The sequence below is a fragment of the Gopherus flavomarginatus genome, chromosome 16, assembly GCF_025201925.1.
Source record: "Gopherus flavomarginatus isolate rGopFla2 chromosome 16, rGopFla2.mat.asm, whole genome shotgun sequence".
NCBI lineage: Eukaryota > Metazoa > Chordata > Testudines > Testudinidae > Gopherus > Gopherus flavomarginatus.
This window is the reverse complement of record NC_066632.1, coordinates 3698884-3724975: the sequence shown is the minus strand read 5'-3', so window position 1 is coordinate 3724975 and position 26092 is coordinate 3698884. Positions and strand designations below refer to the sequence as shown.

At 58.8% G+C, this 26092-nt stretch overlaps 1 protein-coding gene and 2 long non-coding RNA genes across 18 annotated transcripts in view; 2 read left to right on the top strand and 1 right to left on the bottom strand.

Annotated features, from left to right (window-relative positions):
- The window catches only part of NFIX (nuclear factor I X), a 219537-nt gene that overhangs the window by 62303 nt on the left and 131142 nt on the right, over positions 1 to 26092 (bottom strand). The window lies entirely within an intron of this gene.
- LOC127035495 (uncharacterized) overlaps positions 1 to 26092 on the top strand; it is a 167614-nt gene that overhangs the window by 23503 nt on the left and 118019 nt on the right. The window lies entirely within an intron of this gene.
- Positions 20408 to 22359, top strand: LOC127035496 (uncharacterized). The gene is made up of 3 exons (XR_007769826.1): positions 20408 to 21312; positions 21418 to 21709; positions 22103 to 22359. It is a non-coding gene; the product is annotated as an uncharacterized LOC127035496 (long non-coding RNA).

Genomic DNA, 26092 nt, shown 5'->3' with positions numbered 1-26092 from the left:
CAGGTTGCCCCGAGTCAGGTCCACTGGCCCTCGGGCCCGGGGGGGGGCAGAGCCCCCGAGGAGGGAGTGGGGGAGGGCACGACAAGGGTTAACCAGCTTGTTCCCCTCCCCTCCCCCGCGGCCTGTTGCTCTAACCTGGGGCCCTGTTGACACGGATTAGGCTGCGGGGTCAGGGGTCGCGACCTCGACAAGTGGAGCGATAAAGCGGCACGTGGCAGGCGCAGGGCGGGGGCGGGACGAGCCAGGGGCCCACAGCCCCTGCCCTGCCCATGCTGCCCTGGCCACCAGCCAGCGCTGGGCTCTAGCCGGCTCTGAGCGAGGAGCAGGGCCTAGTGGTTAGAGAGGGCGGACTGGGGGCCAGGACACTTGGGTTCTACCCTGGCTCTGAGCAGGGAGCAGGGCCTAGTGGTTAGAGTGGGGTGGGGGCTGGGAGCCAGGACGCCTGAGTTTCACTCCTGATCAGCTGGGTGGCAGTACCAAAGCCCTGGTCCCTCCCTGGGCCTTAGTTTCCCCTTCAGTAAACGACACTGACCCCAATATGCACCAGATGCCGATGTGGCTGAGCACCAGCCCAGCTGGTCTCTGCCCCCAGCCGGCTGCCAGTCCAGAGTCACCCAGCCTGGCTCTGCCTCTGCTCCCTCCCGGCCAGCCTGAGCCCCTGGGGCCGACACTGACAGCCCACCCTGCTCCCAGGGCTCATCTACTAACAGCTGACCAGGCTAAGGGTAAACTGAGGCAGAGAGACGGTATGACTTGCCCAAGTGTACACCATGAATAGGTGACAGGGCTGGGAACAGAGACCAGGAGTCCTGACTCCCCACCCCCCCCACACTCTAACTGCTAGACTCCACTGCCCTCCCAGAGCTGGGGACAGAGCCCAGCGCCACCCCCACCCCGACAGCTCTGAGCACTAGCGGGCACATCCTCAGCCCAGTCCCCAGCAAACCAGTGTCCACCTGGGCAGCCTGTGTCCCCCCCACCCAGGGGCTGCTCAGGGACAGCCCCTCTCCTGCCAGCCTGGGCAAAGACCCCAAATAATGGATCACCCTCCCAACCTGCAGCCCCCCGCTAGCCCAGCTCTGCCGGTGCCCCCCGCTAGCCCAGCTCTGCCGGTGCCCCTCGCTCCCGACCCGCAGCCCCCCGCTAGCCCAGCTCTGCCGGTGCCCCTCGCTCCTGACCTGCAGCCCCCCTTGCCCCCGAGCGGAGACACCCTCCAGTGCTAGATACCGAAACTGCCAGGTTGGGTACTTGTGACGGGGGCAGCTGGGGTGCCGGGTGCGAAATGACGACAGTCTTGGGTAACCGCCCGCTCTCCCCTGCGTTTCACCCCCTCACATCCACCCGCAAGGCTCGCTCAAGAGCCCCAGTCGTCTCCAACTCAGGGCAGGACCCCCCCCCCCCCCCGAACTTTGCACCAAGAACGTGGTGTCTCCATTCCTGGGCCCACTCACCCACCCTGCCAGCACGCAGCCCCCACTAACTGTGTTCAGGTGCCCCCTCCGGCTGCTCACCCCTCGGGGGCGGGGGGCTCAGGCACTGGCACGGCAGGGGGGTGAATTCACAGATTCCCCAAGTCAAAGGCCACAGGGGGTGATGGTGCTGGGGTGGGGGGCTGTAGACAAGGCCCGTCGCTGTGTGTCTCGGGGGCTGCTGGGTGCGCAGAGGGGCCAGCGCAGTGGGGAGGAAGGATGTGGGGGGCAAGGACGGTCCTGGCATTTTTTTGCACTAGCACAAGGGGTTTTAACATTATCTCATCCAAGCCCCAGCGCCCCCCCGCAGCACAGCGCCCCCTAGTGCCACGCTGGGGCAGTGCATCAGCACTGACTGGGGGGAGCCCCCTACCCACCCCCCGGGCAGCACAGCGCCTCCTAGTGCCACGCTGGGGCAGTGGGTCAGCATTGACTGGGGGGAGCCCCCTACCCAACCCCACAGCACAGCGCCCCCTAGTGCCACGCTGGGGCAGTGGGTCAGCACTGAGGGGGGGAGCCCCCTACCCAGCCCTACAGCACAGCGCCCCCTAGTGCCAAGCTGGGGCAATGCATCAGCACTGACTGGGGGGAGCCCCCTACCCAGCCCCCCGGCAGCACAGCGCCCCCTAGTGCCACGCTGGGGCAGTGAGTCAGCACTGAGGGGGGGAGCCCCCTACCCAGCCCCCCACAGCACAGCACCCCCTAGTGCCATGCTGGGGCAGTGAGTCAGCACTGAGGGGGGGAGCCCCCTACCCAGCCCCCCACAGCACAGCGCCCCCTAGTGCCACGCTGGAATTTGTGGCGTTATCCTCAAGGGGAACATCCCCCAAATCCGCTCCCCTCCGTCCTCCCCGCAGACGCCAGCCTGTCGCCGGCAGAGCTCAGCAGAGTGGACGAGCGTCCGAGCTCCCAGTGCCAGGGGATCTCTGGCTGCGTCACTGGGGGGGCACCGGGGAGCCCCGCATGGGACACTGCGGCCACTTCTGGGGGTGAGGTTTGAGAGGGACATTGCCAGATCAGAGACGGGGCAGAGAAGAGCCACCACACGACTCGAGGGCTGGAGAAAGCTCCCACGGGCCCTGCCCAGCCCAGCAGCTGGCCGGAGAGGGGCCACGCCCGCAGGGCGTCAGCACCGGCCCACAGAGCAGAGCCCGGCTGCGAAGGGTCCTGGGGGCCAGCAGAGAGGAACAGAACAAGAACCAGGGCTGGAGGCTAAAGCCAGCCCCGGCCCAGTGACAGACCCGGTGCCGGCTGGTGGCTGGGTGGGCGATTAGCCAGTGAAACAGACCCCCAGGGAGCGGGGAGTCCCCCCCTTGGGTCATCTCCAGGCCCAGCCCCACCACCTCTCAGGAAGCAGTGTGATCCATGGCAGGGCCCGGGGCTCATCCGGGGCCCGTGGCTGGCTGGCTCTGGCCTGTCTCCCAGCCCTGGGGCCGCTCCAGCACACCTCCTGCTGGGCCATTGCGAGCGGGACCCAACCCCCCGGGCTGCAGGGAGGGGCCCTTCTCCACAGGGGCAGGGCCGCGTGCCAGCGATGCCCTAGCCCCCCGCTGCCAGCCTCGCCCGGCCCTCTGGACTCCCAGACGGCCACTGGTGGAGCCCAGCAGCTGCTGCTCGGGGAGCCGAGCGAGAGGCCCCCGATGGCCCCAGATGGACGGTGGGGGAGGGCAGGGAAGGTGCCACATGGTTGGGCAGAGCCTCAGCTCAGGACCTGATTCTTAGCACGGGTGGGGAGGGGCTGAGTGGCTGCCTGCTGCCTGGTGGGGTCGGGGAAGCTTGGTTCCCTCTGTTCTCCCCCCGCCTCCCTCAACCCCTTCACAGCAAAACCTGCCCACACCCTCATGCCCCCTCCCCACGCTGCTGGGCTCCCCCAGACACACAGACCAGCAAGCCCCCTGCACTCGCCCTGCACCTTCTGCACCCGCATTTCCTCTCCAGCCGACCCTGCCTGTGTCTCCACATGCAACAGCCTGCCAGGGCCCTTGCGCTGGGCAGGGTGACTGGGAAATACCCCCCCGCTGGCCTCCTGGCAGGCGCCGACCTGCTAATGAAGGGGAATTTTCTGCCCCGAGTCGAAAGGGGACACGCAGCAGAAGCCAAAATCCACTTCCCCTGGCACCCAGCAAGCTCCAGCCTGCTCCGCCAGCCCAGATCCCCCCCTCAGCCCACTGCTCTGCCACCTGGCCTGGCAACAGCAGGCTCTGCCCAGCGGGGCTCGCAGGGGCCGTTGGTCTGGAAAGAGCATCAGAATCCCAGAGGAGAGCCCCCCTCCCTGAGGGACTGGGGGTTTGGGGAGGGAACCCAGGTACTAGGGGGAGGTCAGGGGTGTAGCCCCCTGCTGTCCCATCCATGGCTCCCCGCACAGCTCTGCCAGTGCCCTCACTCCTGAGCCGCAGGCCCCCCCCCCCCCGCTAAAACATCCAAACAGCGATGTCAAACCAGGCTGGTTCTGCACCAGCTGGGAGGGTCTCACACTCTCGGTTCCCCTTGGATCACACAAACAGGTAGATCCGAGTTCTTTCTCCAGACGTACCCTGGCCAGGACATTACCACTCATCCCCACAACAACCCAGCAACAGAACCTGCCTAAAGAATATACCGACTTCAGAAAATACCACGACAAAACAAATACAAACACCACCTTAATAACGAAGGCTCCAGTTTTCAAAGGAGCCGTCTCAGACTAATCATTGCCATACAATGTAAAGCATCAATTTTAAGAAACTACTGCCTTAAAAAACAGCATCTTTCTGAAATAAAAATACCACCATAAACAATTAAAATACCACCTTAAAATAATAAAATACCATCTTATAGACTCATAGACTTTAAGGTCAGAAGGGACCATTATGAACATCTAAATTAATAAAATATCACCTCAAACTGTATACCACCTATAGAATTAAAAATATCACCCTAAAATACCTCCTGAGATGGATAGAAATAGCACCTTGACATAACATACCACATTGAAATACCTCCTTAAATAAATAAAATTATTACCTTAAAAGAAAAAATACTACCTTAAAAATACCACCTTAAATAAAAATACCACCTTAAAATGTTGCCTTTAAAGAAATTAAAATGCCACCTCCAAAATGATTTTTAAAAACACCTTAAAAAACCGTACTTAGCAGAGGGCACAGCCAGGCGGGGGGTGTGTGTCACAGATGTGCCCACTATGCATTTGAAGCATCTGAGCACAGGTCTTTTTGCAGCCGCTGGCTCTTCTCTGCCCCTTGCTCCTCTGCGGCCAGCCTGGCGCAGCTGCGCAATAGCAGCCCTTGTGCCTGGCCGCGGCAAGGCCGGTGGGTTCAGAAAGGGGAGCACACAGTGGCCTCTGAGCCCCGTGCAGAGACACCGAGGGCCTAAGCTGGCACTGGATTGTCAGCAGAGCCGGGGCGCCTTGCCCAGTGCACTGCCGCCTCCACCCATTTAAGTTGGCTATCAGGAGAAACTTTTTCACAAGGAGGGTGATGAAGCACTGGAATGGGTCACCTAGGGAGGTGCTGGAGTCTCCTTCCTTAGAGGTTTTTAAGGTCAGGCTTGACAAAGCCCTGGCTGGGATGATTTAGTTGGGGTTGGTCCTGCTTTGAGCAGGAGGTGGGACTAGGTGACCTCCTGAGGTCCCTTCCAACCCTGCTATTCTATGAGTCTCTGATTTCAGGTGCCAAGCAGGATGGGGATTGGGATGGCTACACAAACGCCGGGTTCCAAAATTCAACACAAACTTTACTAGAGACCCACCTCCCAGGCTCAGCCCGAGCCACAGCCCAGTTCCCACACCGCCAAACTGTGCAGCTGGACCACTAAGCACGGGTCTGGCCTTCTGGGCCAGAGAAAAACGGGGCGTGGGGCTTCTCCAGCCCTGGGAATCTGGCAAACCAGGTGAGCCGGTCCTAGTGCAAACTGGAACAGGTTCAGGGCCGTCCTCTGGCCTGGCAGATCTCTGGCCTTTGTATCTAGGAAGTGAACAATCCCTGGCTGCCCTGCTCTCCAAGCTGAATGCAAACCTGGGAGGTGGGATGCTTGGCAGGGGGGCCCACCGTATGGGATCTCGGCCACCCCACCCCGATGCCCAGCCGGGGTTCAGGCACCCCTGCTCGGCACGGCCGGGTTAGGAGATGTAGCTGTGAGGGGCAGGAGGTACTAGTACTCCACTGGCCAGTGACGCTTGGCAGCGTAGCCTAGCGGACAGAGCACTGGACTGGAATTCATGAGACCCGAGACTATTCTTGGCTCGGCCACTGGCCTGCGGGGTGACTTTCGGCAAGTTGCTGCCCCACTCTGTGCCTCGATTTCCCCACCTGCACCCCCTTCGTGATGTGCTCGAGCCCTGCAGCTGCTCAGAGCAAGGGGTGGTTGTTATTGCAAGGTCTGAGCCCCGGAAAGAACACCCCTGACACACACGCTCACGCGGGCACTGCTCTCCCTGTTCCGCTGAGAGCCGAGCTAGCAGGGAGCCCGTCTGCTCTGGTGCCGTGGCATTCCAGGGCCGCAGACGGTGCATCAGGTGGCGGGGGCAGCTGCTCGCCCGGGAACTCTCCGGGGGCCATGTTCTCGCCATGCACCTCTGCTGGCAGTCGACGTGCCCTGGGAAAGGGGCCGCCCGCTAAGAGAGCAGCGAACACCTGCTAACAGCCCAGCTCCTGTGGCATGACCCGAGGAAAGAGCCCTGGGAGGGGAGCTGATGGCCAGCCAAGCAGAAAAATACACAGGCCAGGCACAGGAAAGCAGGTGGCTGCTGGGGAGCAAAGGGGGCAGCAAGGACACCTGAGGGGCTGAACTGTGGGGGCTCAGCTGAGGAAGGTTTGTGTGTGACACACGCACAGATGGGGGGGGTGTGTCTCAGCAGCTGTACGTGTGCACGCGTGACTCTGCACATGTCTCCACCCCACTGCTCTTCAGCCAGCGCGTGGCACCTCTGCCCCACTGCGGCTTTTGTCTCTGCCTTCACGGGCATTGGCACGCGGAGCCCTGTGCCAGAACATGTGACGTTAGCGTGTTAGCGCGTGTGGTGGGCATTTCTCTCCATGGCATCTCTGTGCCCGTGTGGGAGGTACCCCATGGGGATACTGCCCCCTCTTCCGTACAGCTCCCAGCCCAGACTCCATCTGCCCCCAACCTCATGCTCCCCCAAAGGAGACATTGTTGCTTTGGTGACGCATGGCACTTGTGAAGCCTGGCTCTGAAATGCACCACCTGGACTTTCCCCTGCAGGTGGCCAGTCCGGCTCCGACCCTGGTGGGTGCTTCTGAAAGTCGCCCTTTGTCTCGGGCGGAGGGAGGTGAACCAAGCTGACTGGATCTCAGGCAGCCAAAACCCCACATCCCTGCAGCAGCGAGGCCAGGGCCGGCTGCGCTCTGCCTGGAGACACACGGACGCTTCCATCCCTGGCTCCCGAGCCAGCCCCTTTCGCCAGCACAACCCTGCTTCCAATCATGTTCTTAAAGTGATACCTGCTGCTTCTGAGACTGCCCCTGACGCTGGGCATTCCCAAGGGCCTCTCGCAGTGTCATTTCTTTCAGTGCCCAAAGAAAGCTCTGTCGGAGAGCCGGCCCCGCACAAACTGCCTGGTGCCCTAACCATGGTCACCACCTCAGCTCTGTGAAGCACCTTTGGGGGGCTGGGGTTCATTGGGGAATGCACAGAGAATGAATGGCAGGGATCTTTTCTAGCCAATATTCTTCTTTCTGCTTTGTCAATAGCCGAGAACCCACAGCCCCACGTGCTCAGGGGGGCACTTTCATTACATCTCTACAGGAGTAGAGCAAACAATCATAACTCATAGGAGGGGGCCAGAAGGACAGAGAAGCAGCAGCTCTGCTTTGCATCTCCGTTGACATGGGGGTAAATCAGGTCTCACTCTACTCAAGCCAAGGAAGGTCTCCCTGGATTAAGGCTAGTGTGAAAAGAGATCAGAATCTTCCCCTATGCTTCATTCCTATCTCACGCCGTTGAACACACACAACTGGTTAGCTTCGAGGCTCAGGGTCCTAATACGCCCAATGCAAAGGTTAGATCAGATCCTAGATACAGATTTAACCCGCAGCGGCTTTTCGTGGTGTTCGAACGAGATACTGAGCCACCTTGTCAGAGCTGTTCCCATCTGGAATATCAGCAATTCTGTGCCATGATCCTACTGGGCTAGGTTTGTGGATCGATTTGGATACAGGACACCTCATGCTACAGAAAGCGAAGGTTTTTGCATCAAGTGGGCCACATCTTTTGTTACACAAATTATTTCTATGGGATGGTAAAAAAGGGATCAAAAATACCTACCAGTACACAATGGCAGCATTCAAACAGAGAGATGATATTTTTGTACCATAGTATAGAAATATTTTGTAACACGAAAGATATGGCCAGCTTATAGACATAAGATTTATGTTGTATAGAGACAATATATAAATCAAATAAATAGATATACACAGTTTTGCTGAAATCTAAACTTTTCATGAAAATGTCAATTTCAATGACATGTTTATGAGGAAGTGTCAGAAGGAATCAGTTCAACTTTCTGGTTTCATTTTAATAATGCTGAAAGATTTTCTTTCAACTTTATTTCCCTTCATGTCATGTTGGCTTTTCTAGCCTATTAAAATATTAGATTTAATACTGTAGCAGAATGTTTCAACATTACCAACATGAAACTTTATCGAAATTAAACAATTCAACATTATTTAAGCAAAACATTCTGATGTTCCTGAACTGAATTTTTTTGGCCTTTCTGCACCACAAGAAATTGCAATTGTCCAACTTTTACATTCTGATTCAGAACGAAAACAATTTTTGGAAAGTCAGAACTTCCCCTCCAATGAAAATTCTGTTTTTCAGACCGCTTTAATTTCTCTCTGTCTCTCTCTCTCTCTGTCTCTCACACACATACACACACCCACAGTACATGAGGTAGGTATTATATCATATGATTCACAGCTTTTGTCTCAGACTTGTGATCTGTATTAGATTCCAGGGGTAGGATCTACCGTATCGAATTCCTGGTCAATTTACCGCCACACTTGTGGCTTTGAATTGTGTTGGCGTTCTCAGGCCGGATTGGATTCTCACAAGAAGCACGGCAGCATTATTGGCTGCCATGGTTTTTTCAGATGGCGATTTCATACCTGCAGCCTGTGTTTTGATCAGCGGCTGCTGCTGCCGCCTGGGCTCGTAGGCTGATTTAGTGCCTGGAAGCCACGGAGCGTGCGGAGATGTCGGCAGGGTACTGGGCGAGACGGTTAATTTGCCATGCGCTCAGCATTATTGTGGCTTATTCCTGGATGTGCCCAAAGGTATATTTGGAACTTTAGAAGGCGAAAGCTTCTTACTCTAAAGAACCTAATAGCCTGACCCTGCAAACATTTCCCACCCGGATGGATGGAACTCCTCACCCCAGGGAGCACTACACCTGGCAGGAAGTGCTGGACCCCTAAGGACTGGCTTATGTTCGGGATGATACTAATGCCGGGCCTTTCTGTACACCTGGCAAAGACAGAGCCTGACCCTGCCATGCTCCCGCACTCCGAAGCCACCTCCGTGGCATTCAAGCGTCCCACCCTGCCTGCCTGACCAATCAACCCAGCACCAGCCTGCTGCAGCCAGATGCGCCCGCGAGGGTGGTGACGGAAGATACCTGGCTCCCCCACCATGCCGCCGGCATGGCCCAGGCCTGGTGCTGCCATGCCGAGCGGTGGACATTAGTCCGGGATGGAATGGGCTGATTGTCAGGGAGCATCAAGGGATGGCAACGGGAGCCGCAGATGCTCTGAAAACCAGCCCATTTTATTCAGGTGTCTCACTCAAAGCCCCCAAGTTCGACCTATGGAAAACCAGGTCCTCGTGCTCAGAAGGGCATCACCCGCTCAGGTGGGGCCAGAGGGCCAAGTGGCTCCAGGCTCCCAAAGCAGCAGTACCCGCCTATCTCGGGCCCTGTACCTTCAGAACGCAGCCATTAAGTGAGATTCAGGAACTGATGGGCCCAGGGGAAAACCCGGCCCTTGCTTAGGAGCCTACAGGGAGCAGGGCTCTCGGGCAGATTCAGCCCTGACTTCAGAAGCTGGGAAATCTGGCCCCAATGGGGCCTTTTACCCAGACATCTGAGCATCTGCAAAGCCCAGCCGATGCCCAGGGGAGTCGCTCCGCACTCCCCAGATCCAGCCCACGGTGCTCCTGGGATGACGCTTAGCAAGTTCGGCTGCAAAGTCCGGAGTTAAGGCAACTGACAGGAGAGATCTGAAACGTACACAGTGGTGTAGCCTACGGCGTACGCCCAACACAGGGCCTGTGTGCACATCTGTCGACATACGCACACTGGACAGAGGCCCGGAAGAGCACCAAAAAGGGGTCCGGGGTTCAGAAAAGCTGACGGAATTGGGAGGGGCCAGAGAGGGGCTGATAACTCTCTGCCCACAGGTGAAGCTGGTATAAAGAGGGATGGGGAATCAATTGTTCTCCATGGCCACGAGGGTGGGACAAGGAGCAATGGGTTTCATCTGCAACGAGGGAGATGGAGGTTAGACATTCGGGAAAAGTTCCCAACTCCAGGGCTAAGTGAGCACTGCCCAGGTGACCGAGGTCCTGGCAGGGGAGGTTTATAAGAGCAGGGCTGACAAACTCGTCAGGAACTGGTTTCTTTGGTCTTGTCTCGGTGTGATCTCTCAAGGTCCCTTCCCACCTGGCATTTCTCTAGCGACGAGCGCACGCAGTTCCAGGCACACACAGACCCTCAGGGCAGACCATCATTGCAGCAAAAGGTGTGTCCTTAACTCAGGTTAAACCAGCAGGGAAGGTGCACCAAGGGAGCTTTTAACTCAGGTTCACGCCAAGGGGGGCTAGACAGCAAGTGTGAAAAATCAGGACGGGGTGGGGGGTAATACGTGCCTACATAAGACAAAGCCCCAAATATCAGGACTGTCCCTATAAAATTGGGACATCTGGTCACCCTATTCACGCCTACAGGGCAGACGGGGGTTGAACGTGAGCTGCAGTGTCTCCCGGCTATTTTAACCTTTGGCTGTCGGCAGTGATGTCCCTCCGAGATGTCTCTCTCCCCTTCCCCAGGTCTCTGATGCTCCGCTGGCCTCTGGCACAGAAGCTCCATGGACTGCACCGGACACACGCCTGCTGAGGATCTGGCCCTGGGAGGCCCATCTGGCTGCTGACTTTGGTAGTGGCACGTCCTACCAGACCCAGTGTGTTGCTGCAAGGTACAGAGCTGAGGAGTTAGACAAAGCGGCAGCACAATCCACCGTCACGATCTCAACCCCACACTAAAAGAGAGCAAGTGCTGTGGCCCTCAGTGGCACAGAGAGGAAGGAGTTAACATCCAGCTCTTGATCTTAGCAAATGGCTCCCCAGATCTGGTGAATTTCTTGCAGCCCCAGCTCCTGGAGTCATGTGAGAATGTGGGAATTGCAGGAGACACGTCATAATCATGACCTAGCGCTTATCTAGCACCTTGAGGCCAGAGATTTCGAAGCTCTTTACAATGGAAGCAGGATTGTTAACCTCCACGTTACAGATGGGGAAACTGAGGAGCGGACAAGTTTAATTATTTTTACTTCCAGAGAGAAAAGCCAACAAACCCCACAAACCCAGCTGTGAGGCCAGTCCAGGGCTGAGAGCTCCTTGGGGACTACCAAGGAGGGAGTGGCCTGGGGCTGGGGCAATCCACTCTGCTCCCCCAGCTCACCAGCCCCAGGAGTGGCCCAAGGGGTATCAGCTAAGAGCAAAGGGATGGACAGAGAGGTGGCGGCAGGCTGCAGAACGGCCGATTACGTGAGACACTGACCCAGCCCTGGGCATCTCACCAGAAAAGAAACAGCAGGGGACAATCCAGCCCTGGACAAACTCATCCAACAGGTCTTTGCAAGCTTGAAGCCGCAGTGCCCTGAAATACGACGCTCACCAGGCAAATTCCCGTCTCCTGGCACCGCAAAGAAAAACAAGGCTCCCTTGGCTATTTTTACAATTTGATGGATTTTTAAATTTAGCTGCCTGCTCCCAAGTGCTGGCTGGGCCTTCTAAAGAATTTGTCGATTTTGTCCTTTTTCTTGGAAATTCACGCGATGACAACGCAGCGTTCTCTCCACCCCCGCAGCCGGCAGAAGAATCAGGGATACAAACAGGATCTCAGTGCAGCCACCTCTCGCGATTTAACTGAGAGTGTTGCCATGGCTGATGTTTCTCTAAAAGCCCCAGCTGCTGGAGTCATGCGATGATGTGAGAATCAAAGCTTTCATTACAAGTAAACTATAACAAGACTATTAATTCCCTAGCTCTTATCTAGCACTTTTCACCTAGCAATCTCCATGTGCGTTACAAAGGAGCATTGTCCCCACTGTACAGGAGGGGAAACTGAGGAATGGGAGGGCAAAGTGATTTGCCCAAGGTCACCCAGCAGGCCAGTGGCAGAGCCAGGAACAGGACTTGGGAAAAGTTCACTCAGTCCCAACTTGGTCAGAGAGCAAATAAAGGGAACCCCTGATATATTATTTCTTAACATCATTGATTGTAAGGGGCAGACAGAACCCCTGTGAGCATCTAGTCATCTTTCCACATTGAGCCTGTCATATCTCGCTGCGGTGCTGCCCATGAACTCACTATACTGTTTTAAAATCCCCAGCTCCTGGAATCCTGGGATAAAGTGAGGATTTCGGCTTCCATCTAACAAAAACCAGAGGTTTCTAGGCCTTGTCAGTGCAGAGAAAAGCTTGAAAATGTGAATTGGCTGTAGCTGTAAAGGCCCAAATCCCAAAGGGAAAGAAAAATCCCCTCCACTTAATTATTTTTAAAGAAATATCATGATTTTAACACCAATCTTACAATTTTCTGCTGGGGAGTCCAGCGGCCGGGGCTGGGGCTGGGGCTTCGGCAGATCTTCCAGAAACATGGCCAGCCGGGACGGCTTTTAAACATCTCATTATTTTTTGCGGGCCTGACTCATGACTTTTGATCACTTGGTGCAGAGGACATGGGAGTTTGGGGCCCAGTCTCTGGCTCTCCCCCCTGATCTCAGCGGCATTTGCTTTCCACGGATCCAGAAGTATATTGATCAGCATTCGTTATAAATAGGTCTGGCAGAATTCAGTTGGTTGTATCATTTTCGATGGAATGTGAATGTTTATTTTTAAGCCTTTTTTCTATTTTTTTATCAATTTAAATGTTCACAGTTGTGCAAAATTACGAATTTTAGTATTTTTCTTTTTGCATTTTCATCCATTTAAACGTTCAGAGTTGTGGGAAATTGGGGGCGGGGGAGTGGGGTGCCCAATTAATAATTACAGAATGACAGGAGACACTAAGATTCAAAGAGTTAAAGTTTTCTAACTGTTAAAACACCACAGTCCACATCTCCAAAGTAAATCTCCTTAAAGCAAACTTTCCTATGTTCTCACGCAGCCGTCCTTGTACCTGGCCTCGCTGCCAATTTCGAGGGGCGCCGACAGAAACATTTTTTCTGCGAAATCGACGCTTACCAACGCTTGCTGGTAAAAATCAAATCCTTCCAAGTCTAAAGCGCACACACGGCGGCAACCCAATTCCTCTCATGCCCCCAGGAGCTCTCAATCCAGTGACCCGACTTCGATGTTGCCGTTAACATAATTGAACAAGAAAACAAAACTAGCTTACACTGAGGAAAGAATAAAGCAAGCCGTTAGGGATCGAGAGCAGCACAAAAAAAATCAAACCGCAATTAATCTAATTTGTGTCAAATACAAGTAAAAAAAGCCAAGCCCCAGGTAATTCTATTCACGCAATACTGACACTGCTCATGCTAGTGGCATGGATCGCTCTCCCCTGGCATTTGAAATGGATGGGGTAATTGAGCAGGAGAGGGATATCTGCTGGATTCTCTAAAATTGCAGCACTTTTGATGCATTTTGAAGTCATGTCACTGGCACCTGGAGAATCTGAAGGGGCATATTTGGTAAATCAACACAAGTCCTAGAACGAGCTGTACTGGGGCCGGCCCTGCCTGATGAGCTGCACCTGCACAGATCTGGATGGACGCTGCTACCCAATTTACACGTGGCACAAAGTGCAACAGAACAAACTAGGAAGACATTAAAATTCAACAATGTTACATCAGTGCAAAGGAGAACAAAGCCGTGAAGGAAGTTTGTATCTCTTCAGCTCTTCCAAGCAGCCTGCCCCCAGCTGACAGAACCACCCCAGCTCCAAAACGCTGCAAGCCGCTGGGAGGGCGCGTTCGTGTATAATAAATGTTACCGCTCGTTTCTGACTCACTGGCTCCTGCTTGCGAGAAGGGGCAATTGGGGACAAGGGGGTTTCTCGGAAGGGCCGATCGGGACGGAGCTGCAGACCCATCCCACGAGCAGCGCTAATTTCTGAGTAAATATCCCACTGGACATTCAAAGGGACCAAGCCAGACTTTGATTTGCTCAGATCAAACGCGCCTCTGTCCTCATCGGCCCTTTGGAGAATCTGGTTCAGCATCTCTCCAACACAGCCCCAGAGCCAACAGCCAGGCAAAAGGCAAAGAAGAAAAGCTTCTGGAAGCAGCACGGATTAGTGGGCCCGGATCTGGGCACCCCCCAATCTCAGCCCATGAACCAGGGGCTCGGGCTCAGGATCTGAATTCTGCAGCTTCGTCCCGTTTTCTCATTAGAATCGAGAATTGAGTCAAAGGCTCAGAGATGGGGGAAGGGGACTGAGCCTGGTAACAGGTCGTTTGCTTTCTCCAAGAAACTGAGGGGGCTGGGGACACGGAGCCCTGGGAACCCAGTGGGTGGGGCCTGTTGGATCCCCCCGGATTTCGCTGCCTCCCCAGAACGGGACCAGGCAAAGCGCAAACAGTAGGGAGAGCTTTGTAAAACGTAACCAAAGGCTCTCAATGCAAACCGCGGGGCCACTGGCATCCCAGGTCTGGGTACTTTTCACCCCAGCTGCCCCAGTAATATTCCCAGGGGCCGAAGACAGCAACCGTGGTCAGCTCGGAGATCTCCCTGCACAAGGGAGTCCCCCGAAAGGGCAAGAGTGGGCCCGAGGTGCCTGGCTCCAGCGTGGCTGCCTGGAGGAGGAGAGACGCTGGGCCCCAAGCGGCCGAGCTCCCCACGCAGAGCTGACGGCCACGTGCCGGAGCTGCCCCAGTAATATTCCCGGGGGCCGAAGACAGCAGCCGCGGCCAGCTCGGGGGAGATCTCTCTGCACAAGGGAGCCCCCCGCAAAGGGCAAGAGTGGGCCCGAGGTGCCTGGCTCCAGCGTGGCTGCCTGCAGGAGGAGAGACGCTGGGCCCCAGGTGGCCGAGCCCCCCACACAGAGCTGATGGCCACGCGCCGGAGCTCAGGGCACCCGGGCCAGCTGCGCCGGCTGCATTCTGTACCGTGCTCAGCGCCATGCTGGCCTGCGGCCCGGCCCCACCCTGCCGAGACACAGGGCAGGACAGCGATCCCCAGGAGGGCGGTTCCCTGCCCTGCCTCTCCGGCTGTATTGCTGGGGAGCCACCTGCTCCCTCCTTCCAAGGCCCCTGTTCTTCACAGTCCCCAGACGCTCTGCAAACAATTAACCTTCCCAGTCCCCCCAGCAGGGGACTGACCCACCACTGTCACTGAGCAAGTCAGTGACACAGCAGGGAAAAGCCTAGTATTTCCCCCCCACTGCCAGATCAGGGAGAGGACCCAGGAGTCCTGATTCCCAGCCGCCACTCCCCCACCCCACTCCCAGAGCAGGGAGAGAACCCAGGAGTCCTGACTCCCAGCCCTCTGCTCTACCCAATAGACACCACTCCCTCCCCTCTGAATAGTAGAAGGCTCCTCCCTGGGCTCCCCCATCCCCCCCAGGCGGGCGTCACTTTGTACCCAGCACCGATTACTGGGTTTCGTTACCATAACTGCACCCTCTGCTCTAAGCGGCGCGGTTCTAACGAGCCCCCCGAACAGACCAAGAGCTGCTTGGTTCCCCCGGGCAGCTCTCACCACCATCGCCAAGGTGGCCACGCTATGGCAGCGTTTACCAGGTTCCACACGGAGCCCCACTCGTCGGCCTGCGCAGCGACCAGGGCACAGGCAGAGCCTCGGCTGTGGAAAGTGGGTCGCGGGGCCTGGATTGGGGTCTGAATGCAGATGGCACGTTTCCCCAAGCTGCCTCTGCCCTGGGTATCACAAGATGGTGGCCGCGTCTGCGCCGAGAGCAGCCGTGCGCCCTGTAGATGCTCGGTGCCAGGCACTGGATTGAAAGGCCGGTGTTACATCTTCCCCTCCTTCCCAGCAGCCGACTATCGGATCCCAAACCGTCAGGCCAAGGGTTTTCAGAGCAGCCTATGGACACTGGCCAGGCCGCGCCAGGAACGTTATGCTGGGAGCCAGAGGGTCGGGACGGGGGTGTCTCTTGGGGCGGTGGTGGCATCATGCCGCGCCCCACGCTGGGTACAGAGTCATGGCTGTCTGGTAGGAGAGAGCGTTGGCATCTCCGCTCCCCAAGCCTGGGGCATAACAAAGACCTGGCCATTACGCAGGCCGCCCGCAGCCATGGCAGCAGCTCTTGGAGGGCGAAGTGGAGTTCCCCTGGGCGGTGTTATATTTAACGCCAGCGGCTGGCCCCCGTACGAACGGGCACAGCTGGAGGGATGGTTCCCTAGGCAGGCGAGTCTCCCAGGAGCGAAGCTGGGATACACAGAGATGATCCCTCCTCATGTGGGGACCATGGAGGTGAGGTTAGTTCCCCTCTGTCCTGGAGTCACCTCGAGCCCATGGTCAGCGGGTCTGGAGCAGCAGGCTGCCTCCCGGCAGGGCCCCGGTGGCTACAAGGCCTGGGATCAAGGGACAGGACTTCTGGAGACGCCGGATGTTCCAACCCAGAGGGGACGCCCAGACTCAGAGCCCCAGAACAATCAGGTGCCAAGTCCCTGGCCACAGGACATGGCCGGCACAAGGGGGGGTCCTCGGGCAGCTGAACAGTGACAGACCCGGCCGGCGGAAACGTCACTCGGACAACATCAAACTGGGACCCCTGGGGGCTTGAGAAAGTCCAACTCAGTGACCTCCCCGCCCCCGGGACCAGATCCCCCCCTCTGCTGACACTAGCCAGACTTCCCAGTGACAAGCCTGGGGGCGTTCTGCCGAGGAGCACGGCCTTCGGCCCCCAGACAAACCCCAGAGATGCGACTCCAAACCAGCCCCACTGGCTGGCAGGTGGGCCTGAGTTTCAGCCGCACCGGGCGGCTGGAACTGCCTCTGACCTCACTGACCCGGCTGGGCCACTGGCAGCGGTTCTGGTTAACGTCACGGGCACAGAGCAGTGCAGGTGGCTTAGTTAGCGCCGCTCTTCCACCCCGCAAAGCCCAGATCCCCACGCTACCGGCACAGGATGCTGAGCTGCAGCTGCAAAGCTCCCCCCTTACCCCAGGGCCCCCTGCTGCCCCCCTCCATCCGAAACCCAGCCCAGCGCCGGCCGCCGACCTGGGGGCGAGGAAGAGGAGGGGCAGAGCCCTGTCTCACGCTGGGAGGGCTCCCCCGGCACAGCCGGCCTCCTGCCTGCCTTGGGAAAGGAAAACAAACAAGGAATCAAAGACGGCTTTTGTGGTGCGGTGTTGACACGGCCGGGGCCTGTGAAAGGACCTTTCAAACTGGGCACCTAGGCAGGGAAAGCAGCCGAGCCCTGGCCGGGCAGCTGGTGCATCACACGTAGCGGTCGGGCCTGGGGACCATCGCACAGACTGCAGCCAGAGCTTGCCAGGGCACAAGCCAACTGGGATGCAACCCCCAGCTGTGCCCGGTGCCCTGCCAGACTCTGCCCGCCCTGCGCTGGGTAGCAGCCCCCAGCTGTGCCCGGTGCCATGCCAGATTCTGCCCGCCCTGCGCTGGGTAGCAGCCCCCAGCTGTGCCCGGTGCCCTGCCAGACTCTGCCCGCCCTGCGCTGGGTAGCAGCCCCCAGCTGTGCCCGGTGCCCTGCCAGACTCTGCCCGCCCTGCGCTGGGTAGCAGCCCCCAGCTGTGCCCGGTGCCCTGCCAGACTCTGCCCGCCCTGCGCTGGGTAGCAGCCCCCAGCTGTGCCCGGTGCCCTGCCAGACTCTGCCCGCCCTGCGCTGGGTAGCAGCCCCCAGCTGTGCCCGGTACCCTGCCAGACTCTGCCCGCCCTGCGCTGGGTAGCAGCCCCCAGCTGTGCCCGGTGCCCTGCCAGACTCTGCTATCACTGACATGGGAATTAATCTGGACTCGCTCCGCTGCAGTTAGGGCGACTCTGGTTTCATGCTGGGGGAAGGGGATGGCACCTGGCTCCCTAACGACTCCCAGGAGTGAGCGGGGCCCCCAGCCCGTGCACTGGGGCTAGCAGAGGAGCCAGGCATGCAGGGTCGGGGCCAAGGGCAGATGGGAACGCAGGAGGGAGGAAGGGTGGCTCAGTGGTTAGAGCACTAGCCTGGGATGCCTCAGCTCAATTCCCTGCTCTGCCACCCCCTTCCCGGGTGACCCTGGGCAAGTCCCTTAGCCTCTCGGTCCCCGGGGTGGGGGGCACTGCCTGGTTAGTACATCAAACGGCAGGGGAGGGGGCCTGAGGGCTGTGGTGAGCAGGCCTGGTAGCAAGGGGCCCGGGGGCAGGGGGAACTTGGTGAAGGAAACTCCAGGCAAGTCTCGTGCCAAGCGCCCGGTGCCCTGTCTGAGGCAAGTGGCTGCTGCAGACAGCGGGCGAAGCTCCGCCGGGTGCTGAGCCAGGTGGCAGGGCGACAAGGACCCCACCCTAGAACCAAGCCAGCCAGGATCCAGCGCTCCCCCCCGCCAGCCCAGCCGGGGAGCGGGCGCCATGCCCTGGGCACCGAGGGGCTCCGAGCGGACAGCTAACCAGCCCGGCTCGGCGCCGGCACCGCCCACCACTTTGCACCATGGCGCCCGGCAAGCCTCGACGGGCTGAGCCGTGCGCCAGCGGCTTTCCCAGAAACTGCCACCTGGGATGGCAGGTGGGGGTGGGGAAGAATTTGCCGGGGGTGGATAGGCCAGGCGCCCAAAATCCCTGGTTAATGGTTCTCCCCACCCCACTCCGCTCTGCAGGAATTCGACTGGCAGGCGGGTGAGGCTGCATCCCGGGGATGGGCTGTCAGAGAGCTAAATAATGACAGCAGGACGGCCCCCCCCAGAGCTCCGGGCACACAGCGAGGGAACCTGGGGCACCGCTCCCCCCAGAGCTCCGGGCACACAGCGAGGGCACCGCCCCCCCAGAGCTCCGGGCACACAGCGAGGGAACCTGGGGCACTGCCCCCCCCAGAGCTCCGGGCATACAGCGAGGGCACCGCCCCCCCAGAGCTCCGGGCACACAGCAAGGGAACCTGGGGCACCGCTCCCCCCAGAGCTCCGGGCATACAGCGAGGGCACCGCCCCCCCAGAGCTCCGGGCACACAGCGAGGGAACCTGGGGCACTGCCCCCCCCAGAGCTCCGGGCACACAGCGAGGGAACCTGGGGCACTGCTCCCCCCCCCAGAGCTCCGGGCATACAGCGAGGGAACCTGGGGCACCGCTCCCCCCAGAGCTCTGGACACACAGCGAGGGCACCGCCCCCCCAGAGCTCCGGGCACACAGCGAGGGCACCGCCCCCCCAGAGCTCCGGGCACACAGTGAGGGCACCGCCCCCCCAGAGCTCTGGGCACACAGCGAGGGAACCTGGGGCACCGCCCCCCCCAGAGCTCTGGGCATACAGCGAGGGCACCGCCCCCCCAGAGCTCCGGGCACACAGCGAGGGAACCTGGGGCACTGCCCCCCTCCCAGAGCTCCGGGCACACAGTGAGGGAACCTGGGGCACCGCCCCCCCCAGAGCTCCGGGCACACAGCGAGGGCACCGCCCCCCCAGAGCTCCGGGCACACAGCGAGGGAACCTGGGGCACCGCCCCCCCCAGAGCTCTGGGCATACAGCGAGGGCACCGCCCCCCCAGAGCTCCGGGCACACAGCGAGGGAACCTGGGGCACTGCCCCCCTCCCAGAGCTCCGGGCATACAGTGAGGGAACCTGGGGCACCGCCCCCCCCAGAGCTCCGGGCACACAGCGAGGGAACCTGGGGCACCGTCCCCCCCAGAGCTCCGGGCACACAGCGAGGGAACCTGGGGCACCGTCCCCCCCAGAGCTCCGGGCACACAGCGAGGGAACCTGGGGCACTGCCCCCCCGAGCTCTGGGCACACAGCGAGGGCACCTGGGGCACCGCCCCCCCAGAGCTCTGGGCACACAGCGAGGGCACTGCCCCCCCCAGAGCTCCGGGCACACAGCGAGGGCACCGCCCCCCCAGAGCTCCGGGCACACAGCGAGGGAACCTGGGACACTGCTCCCCCACCCCCAGAGCTCCGGGCACACAGCGAGGGCACCTGGGGCACTGCCCCCCCAGAGCTCCGGGCACACAGCGAGGGCACCTGGGGCACCGCCCCCCCAGAGCTCCGGGCACACAGCGAGGGCACCGCCCCCCCAGAGCTCCGGGCACACAGCGAGGGTACCTGGGGCACCGCCCCCCCAGAGCTCCGGGCACACAGCGAGGGCACCGCCCCCCCAGAGCTCTGGGCACACAGCGAGGGCACCTGGGGCACCGCCCCCCCAGAGCTCTGGGCACACAGCGAGGGAACCTGGGGCACCAGGCCCTGCACCCCCAAGCTCTAGGCACACAGCAAAGGTGCCAGGGGCACTGCCCGCCTAGCTCTGGGCATGCAGCAAAGGTGCCAGGGGCACCGCCCCCTCCCCCCCCCAGCTCTGGGCATGCAGCAGGGGAGGCCTCGGTTACACTGGGGTCTCCATTGTTCTAAGCTGAAGGGGGGCACAGAGCTGAAGTGCTTTGCCCGAGGCTATGCAGTGACTCAGTGGCAGGGTGGGAACCCAGGCGTCCTGCCTCTCAGCCCTGCCTCCCCGCTCTGACCACTAGATCCTGCTCTCCTCCCAGAGCACAGCTCAGCAGCTCACCGAACTGGGGCTGGGGGCTGCAGTTCCGAAGCAACACCTCCCTCAGCCAGAGGCCAGGTCTGCCGAGGGTGGGGCGCACCAGGCCCCCCATCACCCCATCCCAGAGTCGGACACAAGGGGGAACCTGTCTCCCAAGACCCCTGCAGAGTGAACAAAGCTGCTGGACCAAACCCATTCACCAGCTCATTCTACAGGGGCCCCCCGAGAACACGGCCTGTGAAGCATCATGGGACACCTGAGGGGAACCCAGGAGTCCGAGTCCAGTCCAACACGGGCCCAGAGGAGGGAGGGACAGGCCAAAAAGCCCCGCTGTGAATCTAGCCTGAGCCCCTGGACAGGGCCGGCTTTAGGCCGATTCCACCACTTTCCCCGAATCGGGCCCCGCGCCCAGGGGCAGAGCCACCGGGGGGTGGGGCAAGTGGCCGAGAATCCCTTCTCTGGCTAGAGGCTCCTTTTTGAATTTTTACTCACCCGACAGCGCTCTGGGTCTTCAGCAGCACTTCGGTGGCCGGTGAAGGACCCGCCACCGAAGATTAGGCGCACCGCCCAGTGAGTACAAGCCCCACATGGTTTTTTATGTTTTTTGGTTTTTTAAGTCATCCCTGCTGGTGCCCTGTCGAAACTGTTCGAATTGGGCACCGCGCTTCCTAAAGCCGGCCCTGCCCCTGGAAACCCTGGGCCATAGATCGGCCCCAAGTGATACCTGCCTGAGCTAGAAAAAGGTCCCGAGTCGAGGAACCATTTCCGGGAGGGGGGGGGCGGAGGGAGTGGTGCCAGTGCCAGTGGTTAATTCCCTCTGCTGAGAAATCTGCACCTCCTGTCCAGTCTGCTTCAATCGCCAGCCACAGGATCTTCTCACACCCACCCTGAGTGAAGAGCCCCCTGTTATCAAACTGCTGGTACCGAGAGAGAGACGGGGGGCGGGGGAAATGGGGGTGGACAGAGCTAAAAAGAGGGGTGTGAACAGAGTTAGAGAGGCGGGTGTGAGCAGGCACAGACAGAGCAGGAGGGGTGTGAATGGAGGACAGGGCTGGAGGGGGGTGTGATTTGAGGCCAGATGGGAGGTGAATGGAGCTAGAGAGGTGAGTGTGAACAGAGACAGACAGAGCAGGAGGGGTGTGAACAGAGGACAGGGCTGGAGAGGGATGCGATTTGAGCCTAGAGGGGGGGTGAATAGAGCTAGGGAGGTGGGTGTGAACAGAGACAGACAGAGCAGGAGGGGTGTGAAAAGAGGACAGGCTGGAGGGGGTGTGATTTGAGCCCAGAGTGGTGTGATTTGAGCTAGAGAGGCAGGTGTGAACAGGCACCGACAGAGCTAGGATGAGGGGAGAGGTGTGAACTCGGGAGGGGCTGTGGGTGTGAACGGCTCCTGGACGGGGTGTGAATGGGGAAGATACAGACGGGGTGTGAATGGAGGACAGGGCCGGAGAGGGGTGTGATTTGAGCCTAGAAGGGTGTGATTTGAGCTCGGAAGGCAGGTGTGAACAGAGACAGACAGAGCAGGAGGGGTGTGAACGGAGGACAGGGCCGGAGAGGGGTGTGATTTGAGCTGAGATGGGGGGTGAATGGAGCTAGAGAGGTGGGTGTGAATAGAGACAGACAGAGCAGGAGGGGTGTGAACAGAGGACAGGGCTGGAGGGGGTGTGATTTGAGCCCAGAGGGGTGTGATTTGAGCTAGAGAGGCGGGTTTGAACAGGCACCAACAGAGCTAGAATGAGGGGAGAGGTGTGAACTCGGGAGGGGATGCAGGTGTGAACGGGTCCTGGACGGGGTGTGAATGGGGAAGATATGGACGGGGTGTGAATGGAGGACAGGGCCGGAGAGGGGTGTGATTTGAGCCTAGAGGGGTGTGATTTGAGCTAGAGAGGCAGGTGTGAACAGGCACCAGCAGAGCTAGAATGAGGGGAGAGGTGTGAACTCGGGAGGGGCTGGGGGTGTGAATGGGGCCTGGACAGGGTGTGAACTGGGAGCACCAGAGCGTGGTGCGGTTGGGGATAGAGAGAGAGATCCTGCCTTCTGCTACTGACATGAAACCTTGGGGGGAAGGTGTAGGGTCAAGTTACCTCAGAAACGCTCAGAGGCCCCGGCCGGCTGCACCCCCACAGGGGAAGAGGCCCGAGCTGCACACGCTGGCGCTGCTGTCCCTACTCAGCGCCAGCGCAGGGGGCGACGTCCTCCGCACCCCAACGTCCCAGCCCCATGTGAACCAGGCCGGCGGGGACTGGGCGTCCCGCACTCTACATTCATGGGGCCTTTGAACAGCTGCCAAGATGCTTGGGCCCGAGGCACCATCCACCCTCGTCCCCCGTGGCGCAGTGCAGGGCACCGGCAGCCAGATCCCGGGCGGGTTACAGAGACGGGGCTTTGCCTCAGGGGGCGAACATCTCCTAATCCAGAGGCACAGGGGGTGGAGGGAGCGCACTGGGGATCCATAGCCCGAGGGCTGAGCCTCGCTGTGGGGAAATCTGGCGTCCCGCAGGCAGGGGGCCAGAGGGGGGCATCTGAAGACAATCCGCATCCCGGGGATCCTGGCCTGCTAGACTAGTGGGCTCCTCTCCCAGCCCCTTGGAAGCGAGCACGGCAGAAGAGAGGCGCTGGTGGCCCCAACCTCCACCTGCCCCCTGCAGAGAGAACGGCCCCACAGTTCACACACGCCAGCGGGTCGGCCCCGCAGCCCTCACAGGCTGGGTGGGGAAGGGGCAAACACAAAGCCTTCTCCCTGGTCTGTGAAACGAGGGGTGGAGGGACACAGGACTGATCTCCCCAGGGCAGGGCCCATGGGATTGGCACTGCCAGCTCCCCCCACACCCCGACACACCCAGTGCCCCACGTCAGGTAGGTGCTAAAGAGCCCAGCCTCCACTGTGTTGCTCAGCAGGTTCTGTTTGCGAGACGCTGGGAAGGGAGTGCTGGGGCTGAGCGGCCAATGCTCAGACATCACTGAGGGGGCACCCGCAGGTGCTGGGGAGCTGTGCGGGTGTGGCAGGACTGGAGGGGGGAAATGCATGAGTCTGGGGAATTGGGGTCGTGTGTGTGCATGCATGTGCATGTGTTGGGGTTCTGTGTGCGCGTGTATTGGGGTCCTGTGTGCGCTGGGTTCTATGCGTATTGGGGTTCTGTGTGCGCTGGGTTCCATGTGCGCGTGTATTGGGGTCCTGTGTGCACTGGGTTCCGTGTGCACGTGCATTGGGTTCCATGTGTGTTGGGTTCTGTGTGCACGTGTATTGGGGTTCTGTGAGCACTGGGTTCCACATGTATGGGGTTCTGTGTGCACTGGGTTCTGTGTGCGCATGTATTGGGGTCCTGTGTGCGCTGGGTTCCGTATGTATTGGGGTCCTATCTGCCCTGGGTTCCGTGTGTGCATGTATTGGGGTCCTGTGTGCGCTGGGTTCCATGCATACTGGGGTTCTGTGTGCACTGGGTTCCGTGTGCACGTGTATTGGGGTCCTGTGTGTGCTGGGTTCCACGCATATTGGGGTTCTGTGTGCGCTGGGTTCCGTGTGCACATGTATTGGGGTCCTGTGTGAGCTGGGTTCTATGCGTATGGGGGTTCTGTGTGCACTGGGTTCCGTGTGTATTGGGGTCCTGTGTGCACTGGGTTCCATGCATATCGGGGTTCTGTGTGTGCTGGGTTCCATGTGTATTGGGGTCCTGTGTGCGCTGGGTTCCGTGTGCGTGTATATTGGGGTCCTGTGTGCGCTGGGTTCTGTGTGTATTGGGGTCCTGTGTGCTGAGTTCCGTGTGCGTGTGTACTGGGGTCCTGTGTGCACTGGGTTCTGTGTGCACGTGTATTGGGGTTCCGTGTGCGCATGTATTGGGGTTCCATGTGCGCTGGGTTCCGTGTGCACATGTACTGGGGTCCTGTGTGAGCTGGGTTCTGTGTGCCCATGTATTGGGGTCCTGTGTGCGCTGGGTTCTGTGTGCCCACTGGGGTTCTGCACGTGAGCGTCTGTTTGTATGTCAGTGTTATCGTGTTGAGCGTTAGTGTGCACGCAGACGCGTGTGCGGGGCGATTGCGTGTGTGGATCTACAAGCCTGACCTTTCCCTGTTTCATTTCATTTTGCGGGTTTGTTCTTTTTTTTAAACCCACCCAAAGCCGTGTGCAGGGGGCAGCTGGCAGCCTGCCCTCTCCATGCCCTGAGAGGCACGTCAGCGAGCTTGCGGTCCTACCAGCCCCAAGCACACAGACACTGCCCTGGTGCACACACACAAACCAGGGGGGAAACAGCTTCCTGGCAGGATTGGCTCAGGGAGGGCGGTAGGGGATATAAAATACAAACCACTTGGGAGAGAGGAGCTTGCAAATTTGCTAAGAACCAGCAGGGCTAAAGAACGGATCCTGCTCAGGTCTGCCCGTGTCTCTTTCTGCTCTCTGAAGACAAGCCCGCGAGAGAGAGCTGGGGAAATTGGGATGCTGAGATCCAAGGAAAGGGAGGAGGAAAAGACAGAGAGAGACAAGAGGAAAGAGATAAGTTTAGAGAAAGAAAGAGAGAAAAACAGAAGAGAAAGAAAAACAGAAAGAAGGAATCACAGAAGGAATGAGAGAGGGAAAGAGGAGAGAAAGCCACCAGAAGACAGAACAGAAAGAGGGAGTCACAGAAGGAACAAGAGGGGGAAAAGAGGAGGGAAAGCCACCGGAAGACAGAATAGAAACAGGGAGTCACAGAAGGAACGAGAGGGGGAAAGAGGAGAGAAAGCCACCGGAAGACAGAAGGGGAAAGTAAGAGAACGAGGAGGAGGAAATTCTGGTCGACCTCTTCATTACAAGTTAGTTGAGCAAAATGTAACCACAGAATCACACTCCACCACCCAGTCTGGATTTCAAAGTCTGCAGCAAATTGAGCGTATCTGGGCAAAGGCTAAACATGAACCAGGCCCTTCTCTTTCAATTGGAGAGAAAACAAAACAAAACACAAAAATCGCAAAGGGAGGAACTGGAGAACAAACCCCCCCGCCCCCAAAGAAACACCCACTTTCAAAAAAAATAAATTAATAAAACAGCGACAGAGGGGAAAATCTGAAAGACAGAAAGTGTCCGGGGCCGGAACAAATGACAAGAGGGTTTGAAAAGAACCGAGTAACTAACCCACTGAGAGAGAGCGAGAGAACCAGCTTCCTGCCTGGGACAGTGCCCACTGAAATTGCAGGATTATTTCCACCGCCACACAGTGAAAAAGTGCCCAGCGCTGCCAAGCTGTATGTTCTGCGGTTCACATGCCATCGGTACAAACCCCCAAAACCCAGCCGACAAAAGAAACCAACAAACTCCAGACAGGTTCTCGGTGCCCATCAAAGCGAAAGGGAAAGGAAAAATCCCCTCTGAATGAAATCGCGTTGCTTTCCCTCCCACATCCTGAGTCCTTTCTCTTCCTGGGTTTTTGTTTTTTTTTAAAGTTGCCGTTTGCACAGTAGTGGGCATTTCAGAGGCGCGTGTGCACAAGCACACACCCCCGTGCAAAAGAGGAGCTTTTCACCAGGGATCGTGCATATGAAGACGAGGGCAAGCTACCAACCATCCCAGATTGCCCAGACTCTTGAGGGTGCTGATGCCGAGGGTACATTTGCACGATAAACAGCAGAGGCCAATTTGTTAATTACGGAGACAAATGTTCAAGGAGGGAATTAAAAAAAAAAAAAAAGAGAGAGAGAAAGAAACAGCTCAATCCCTTGAACAATTCAATCTCAAAACAAGCAGCAGTGATGGGGGACAGTTGTTAAGGGGGTGGGGTGGGGTGGGGT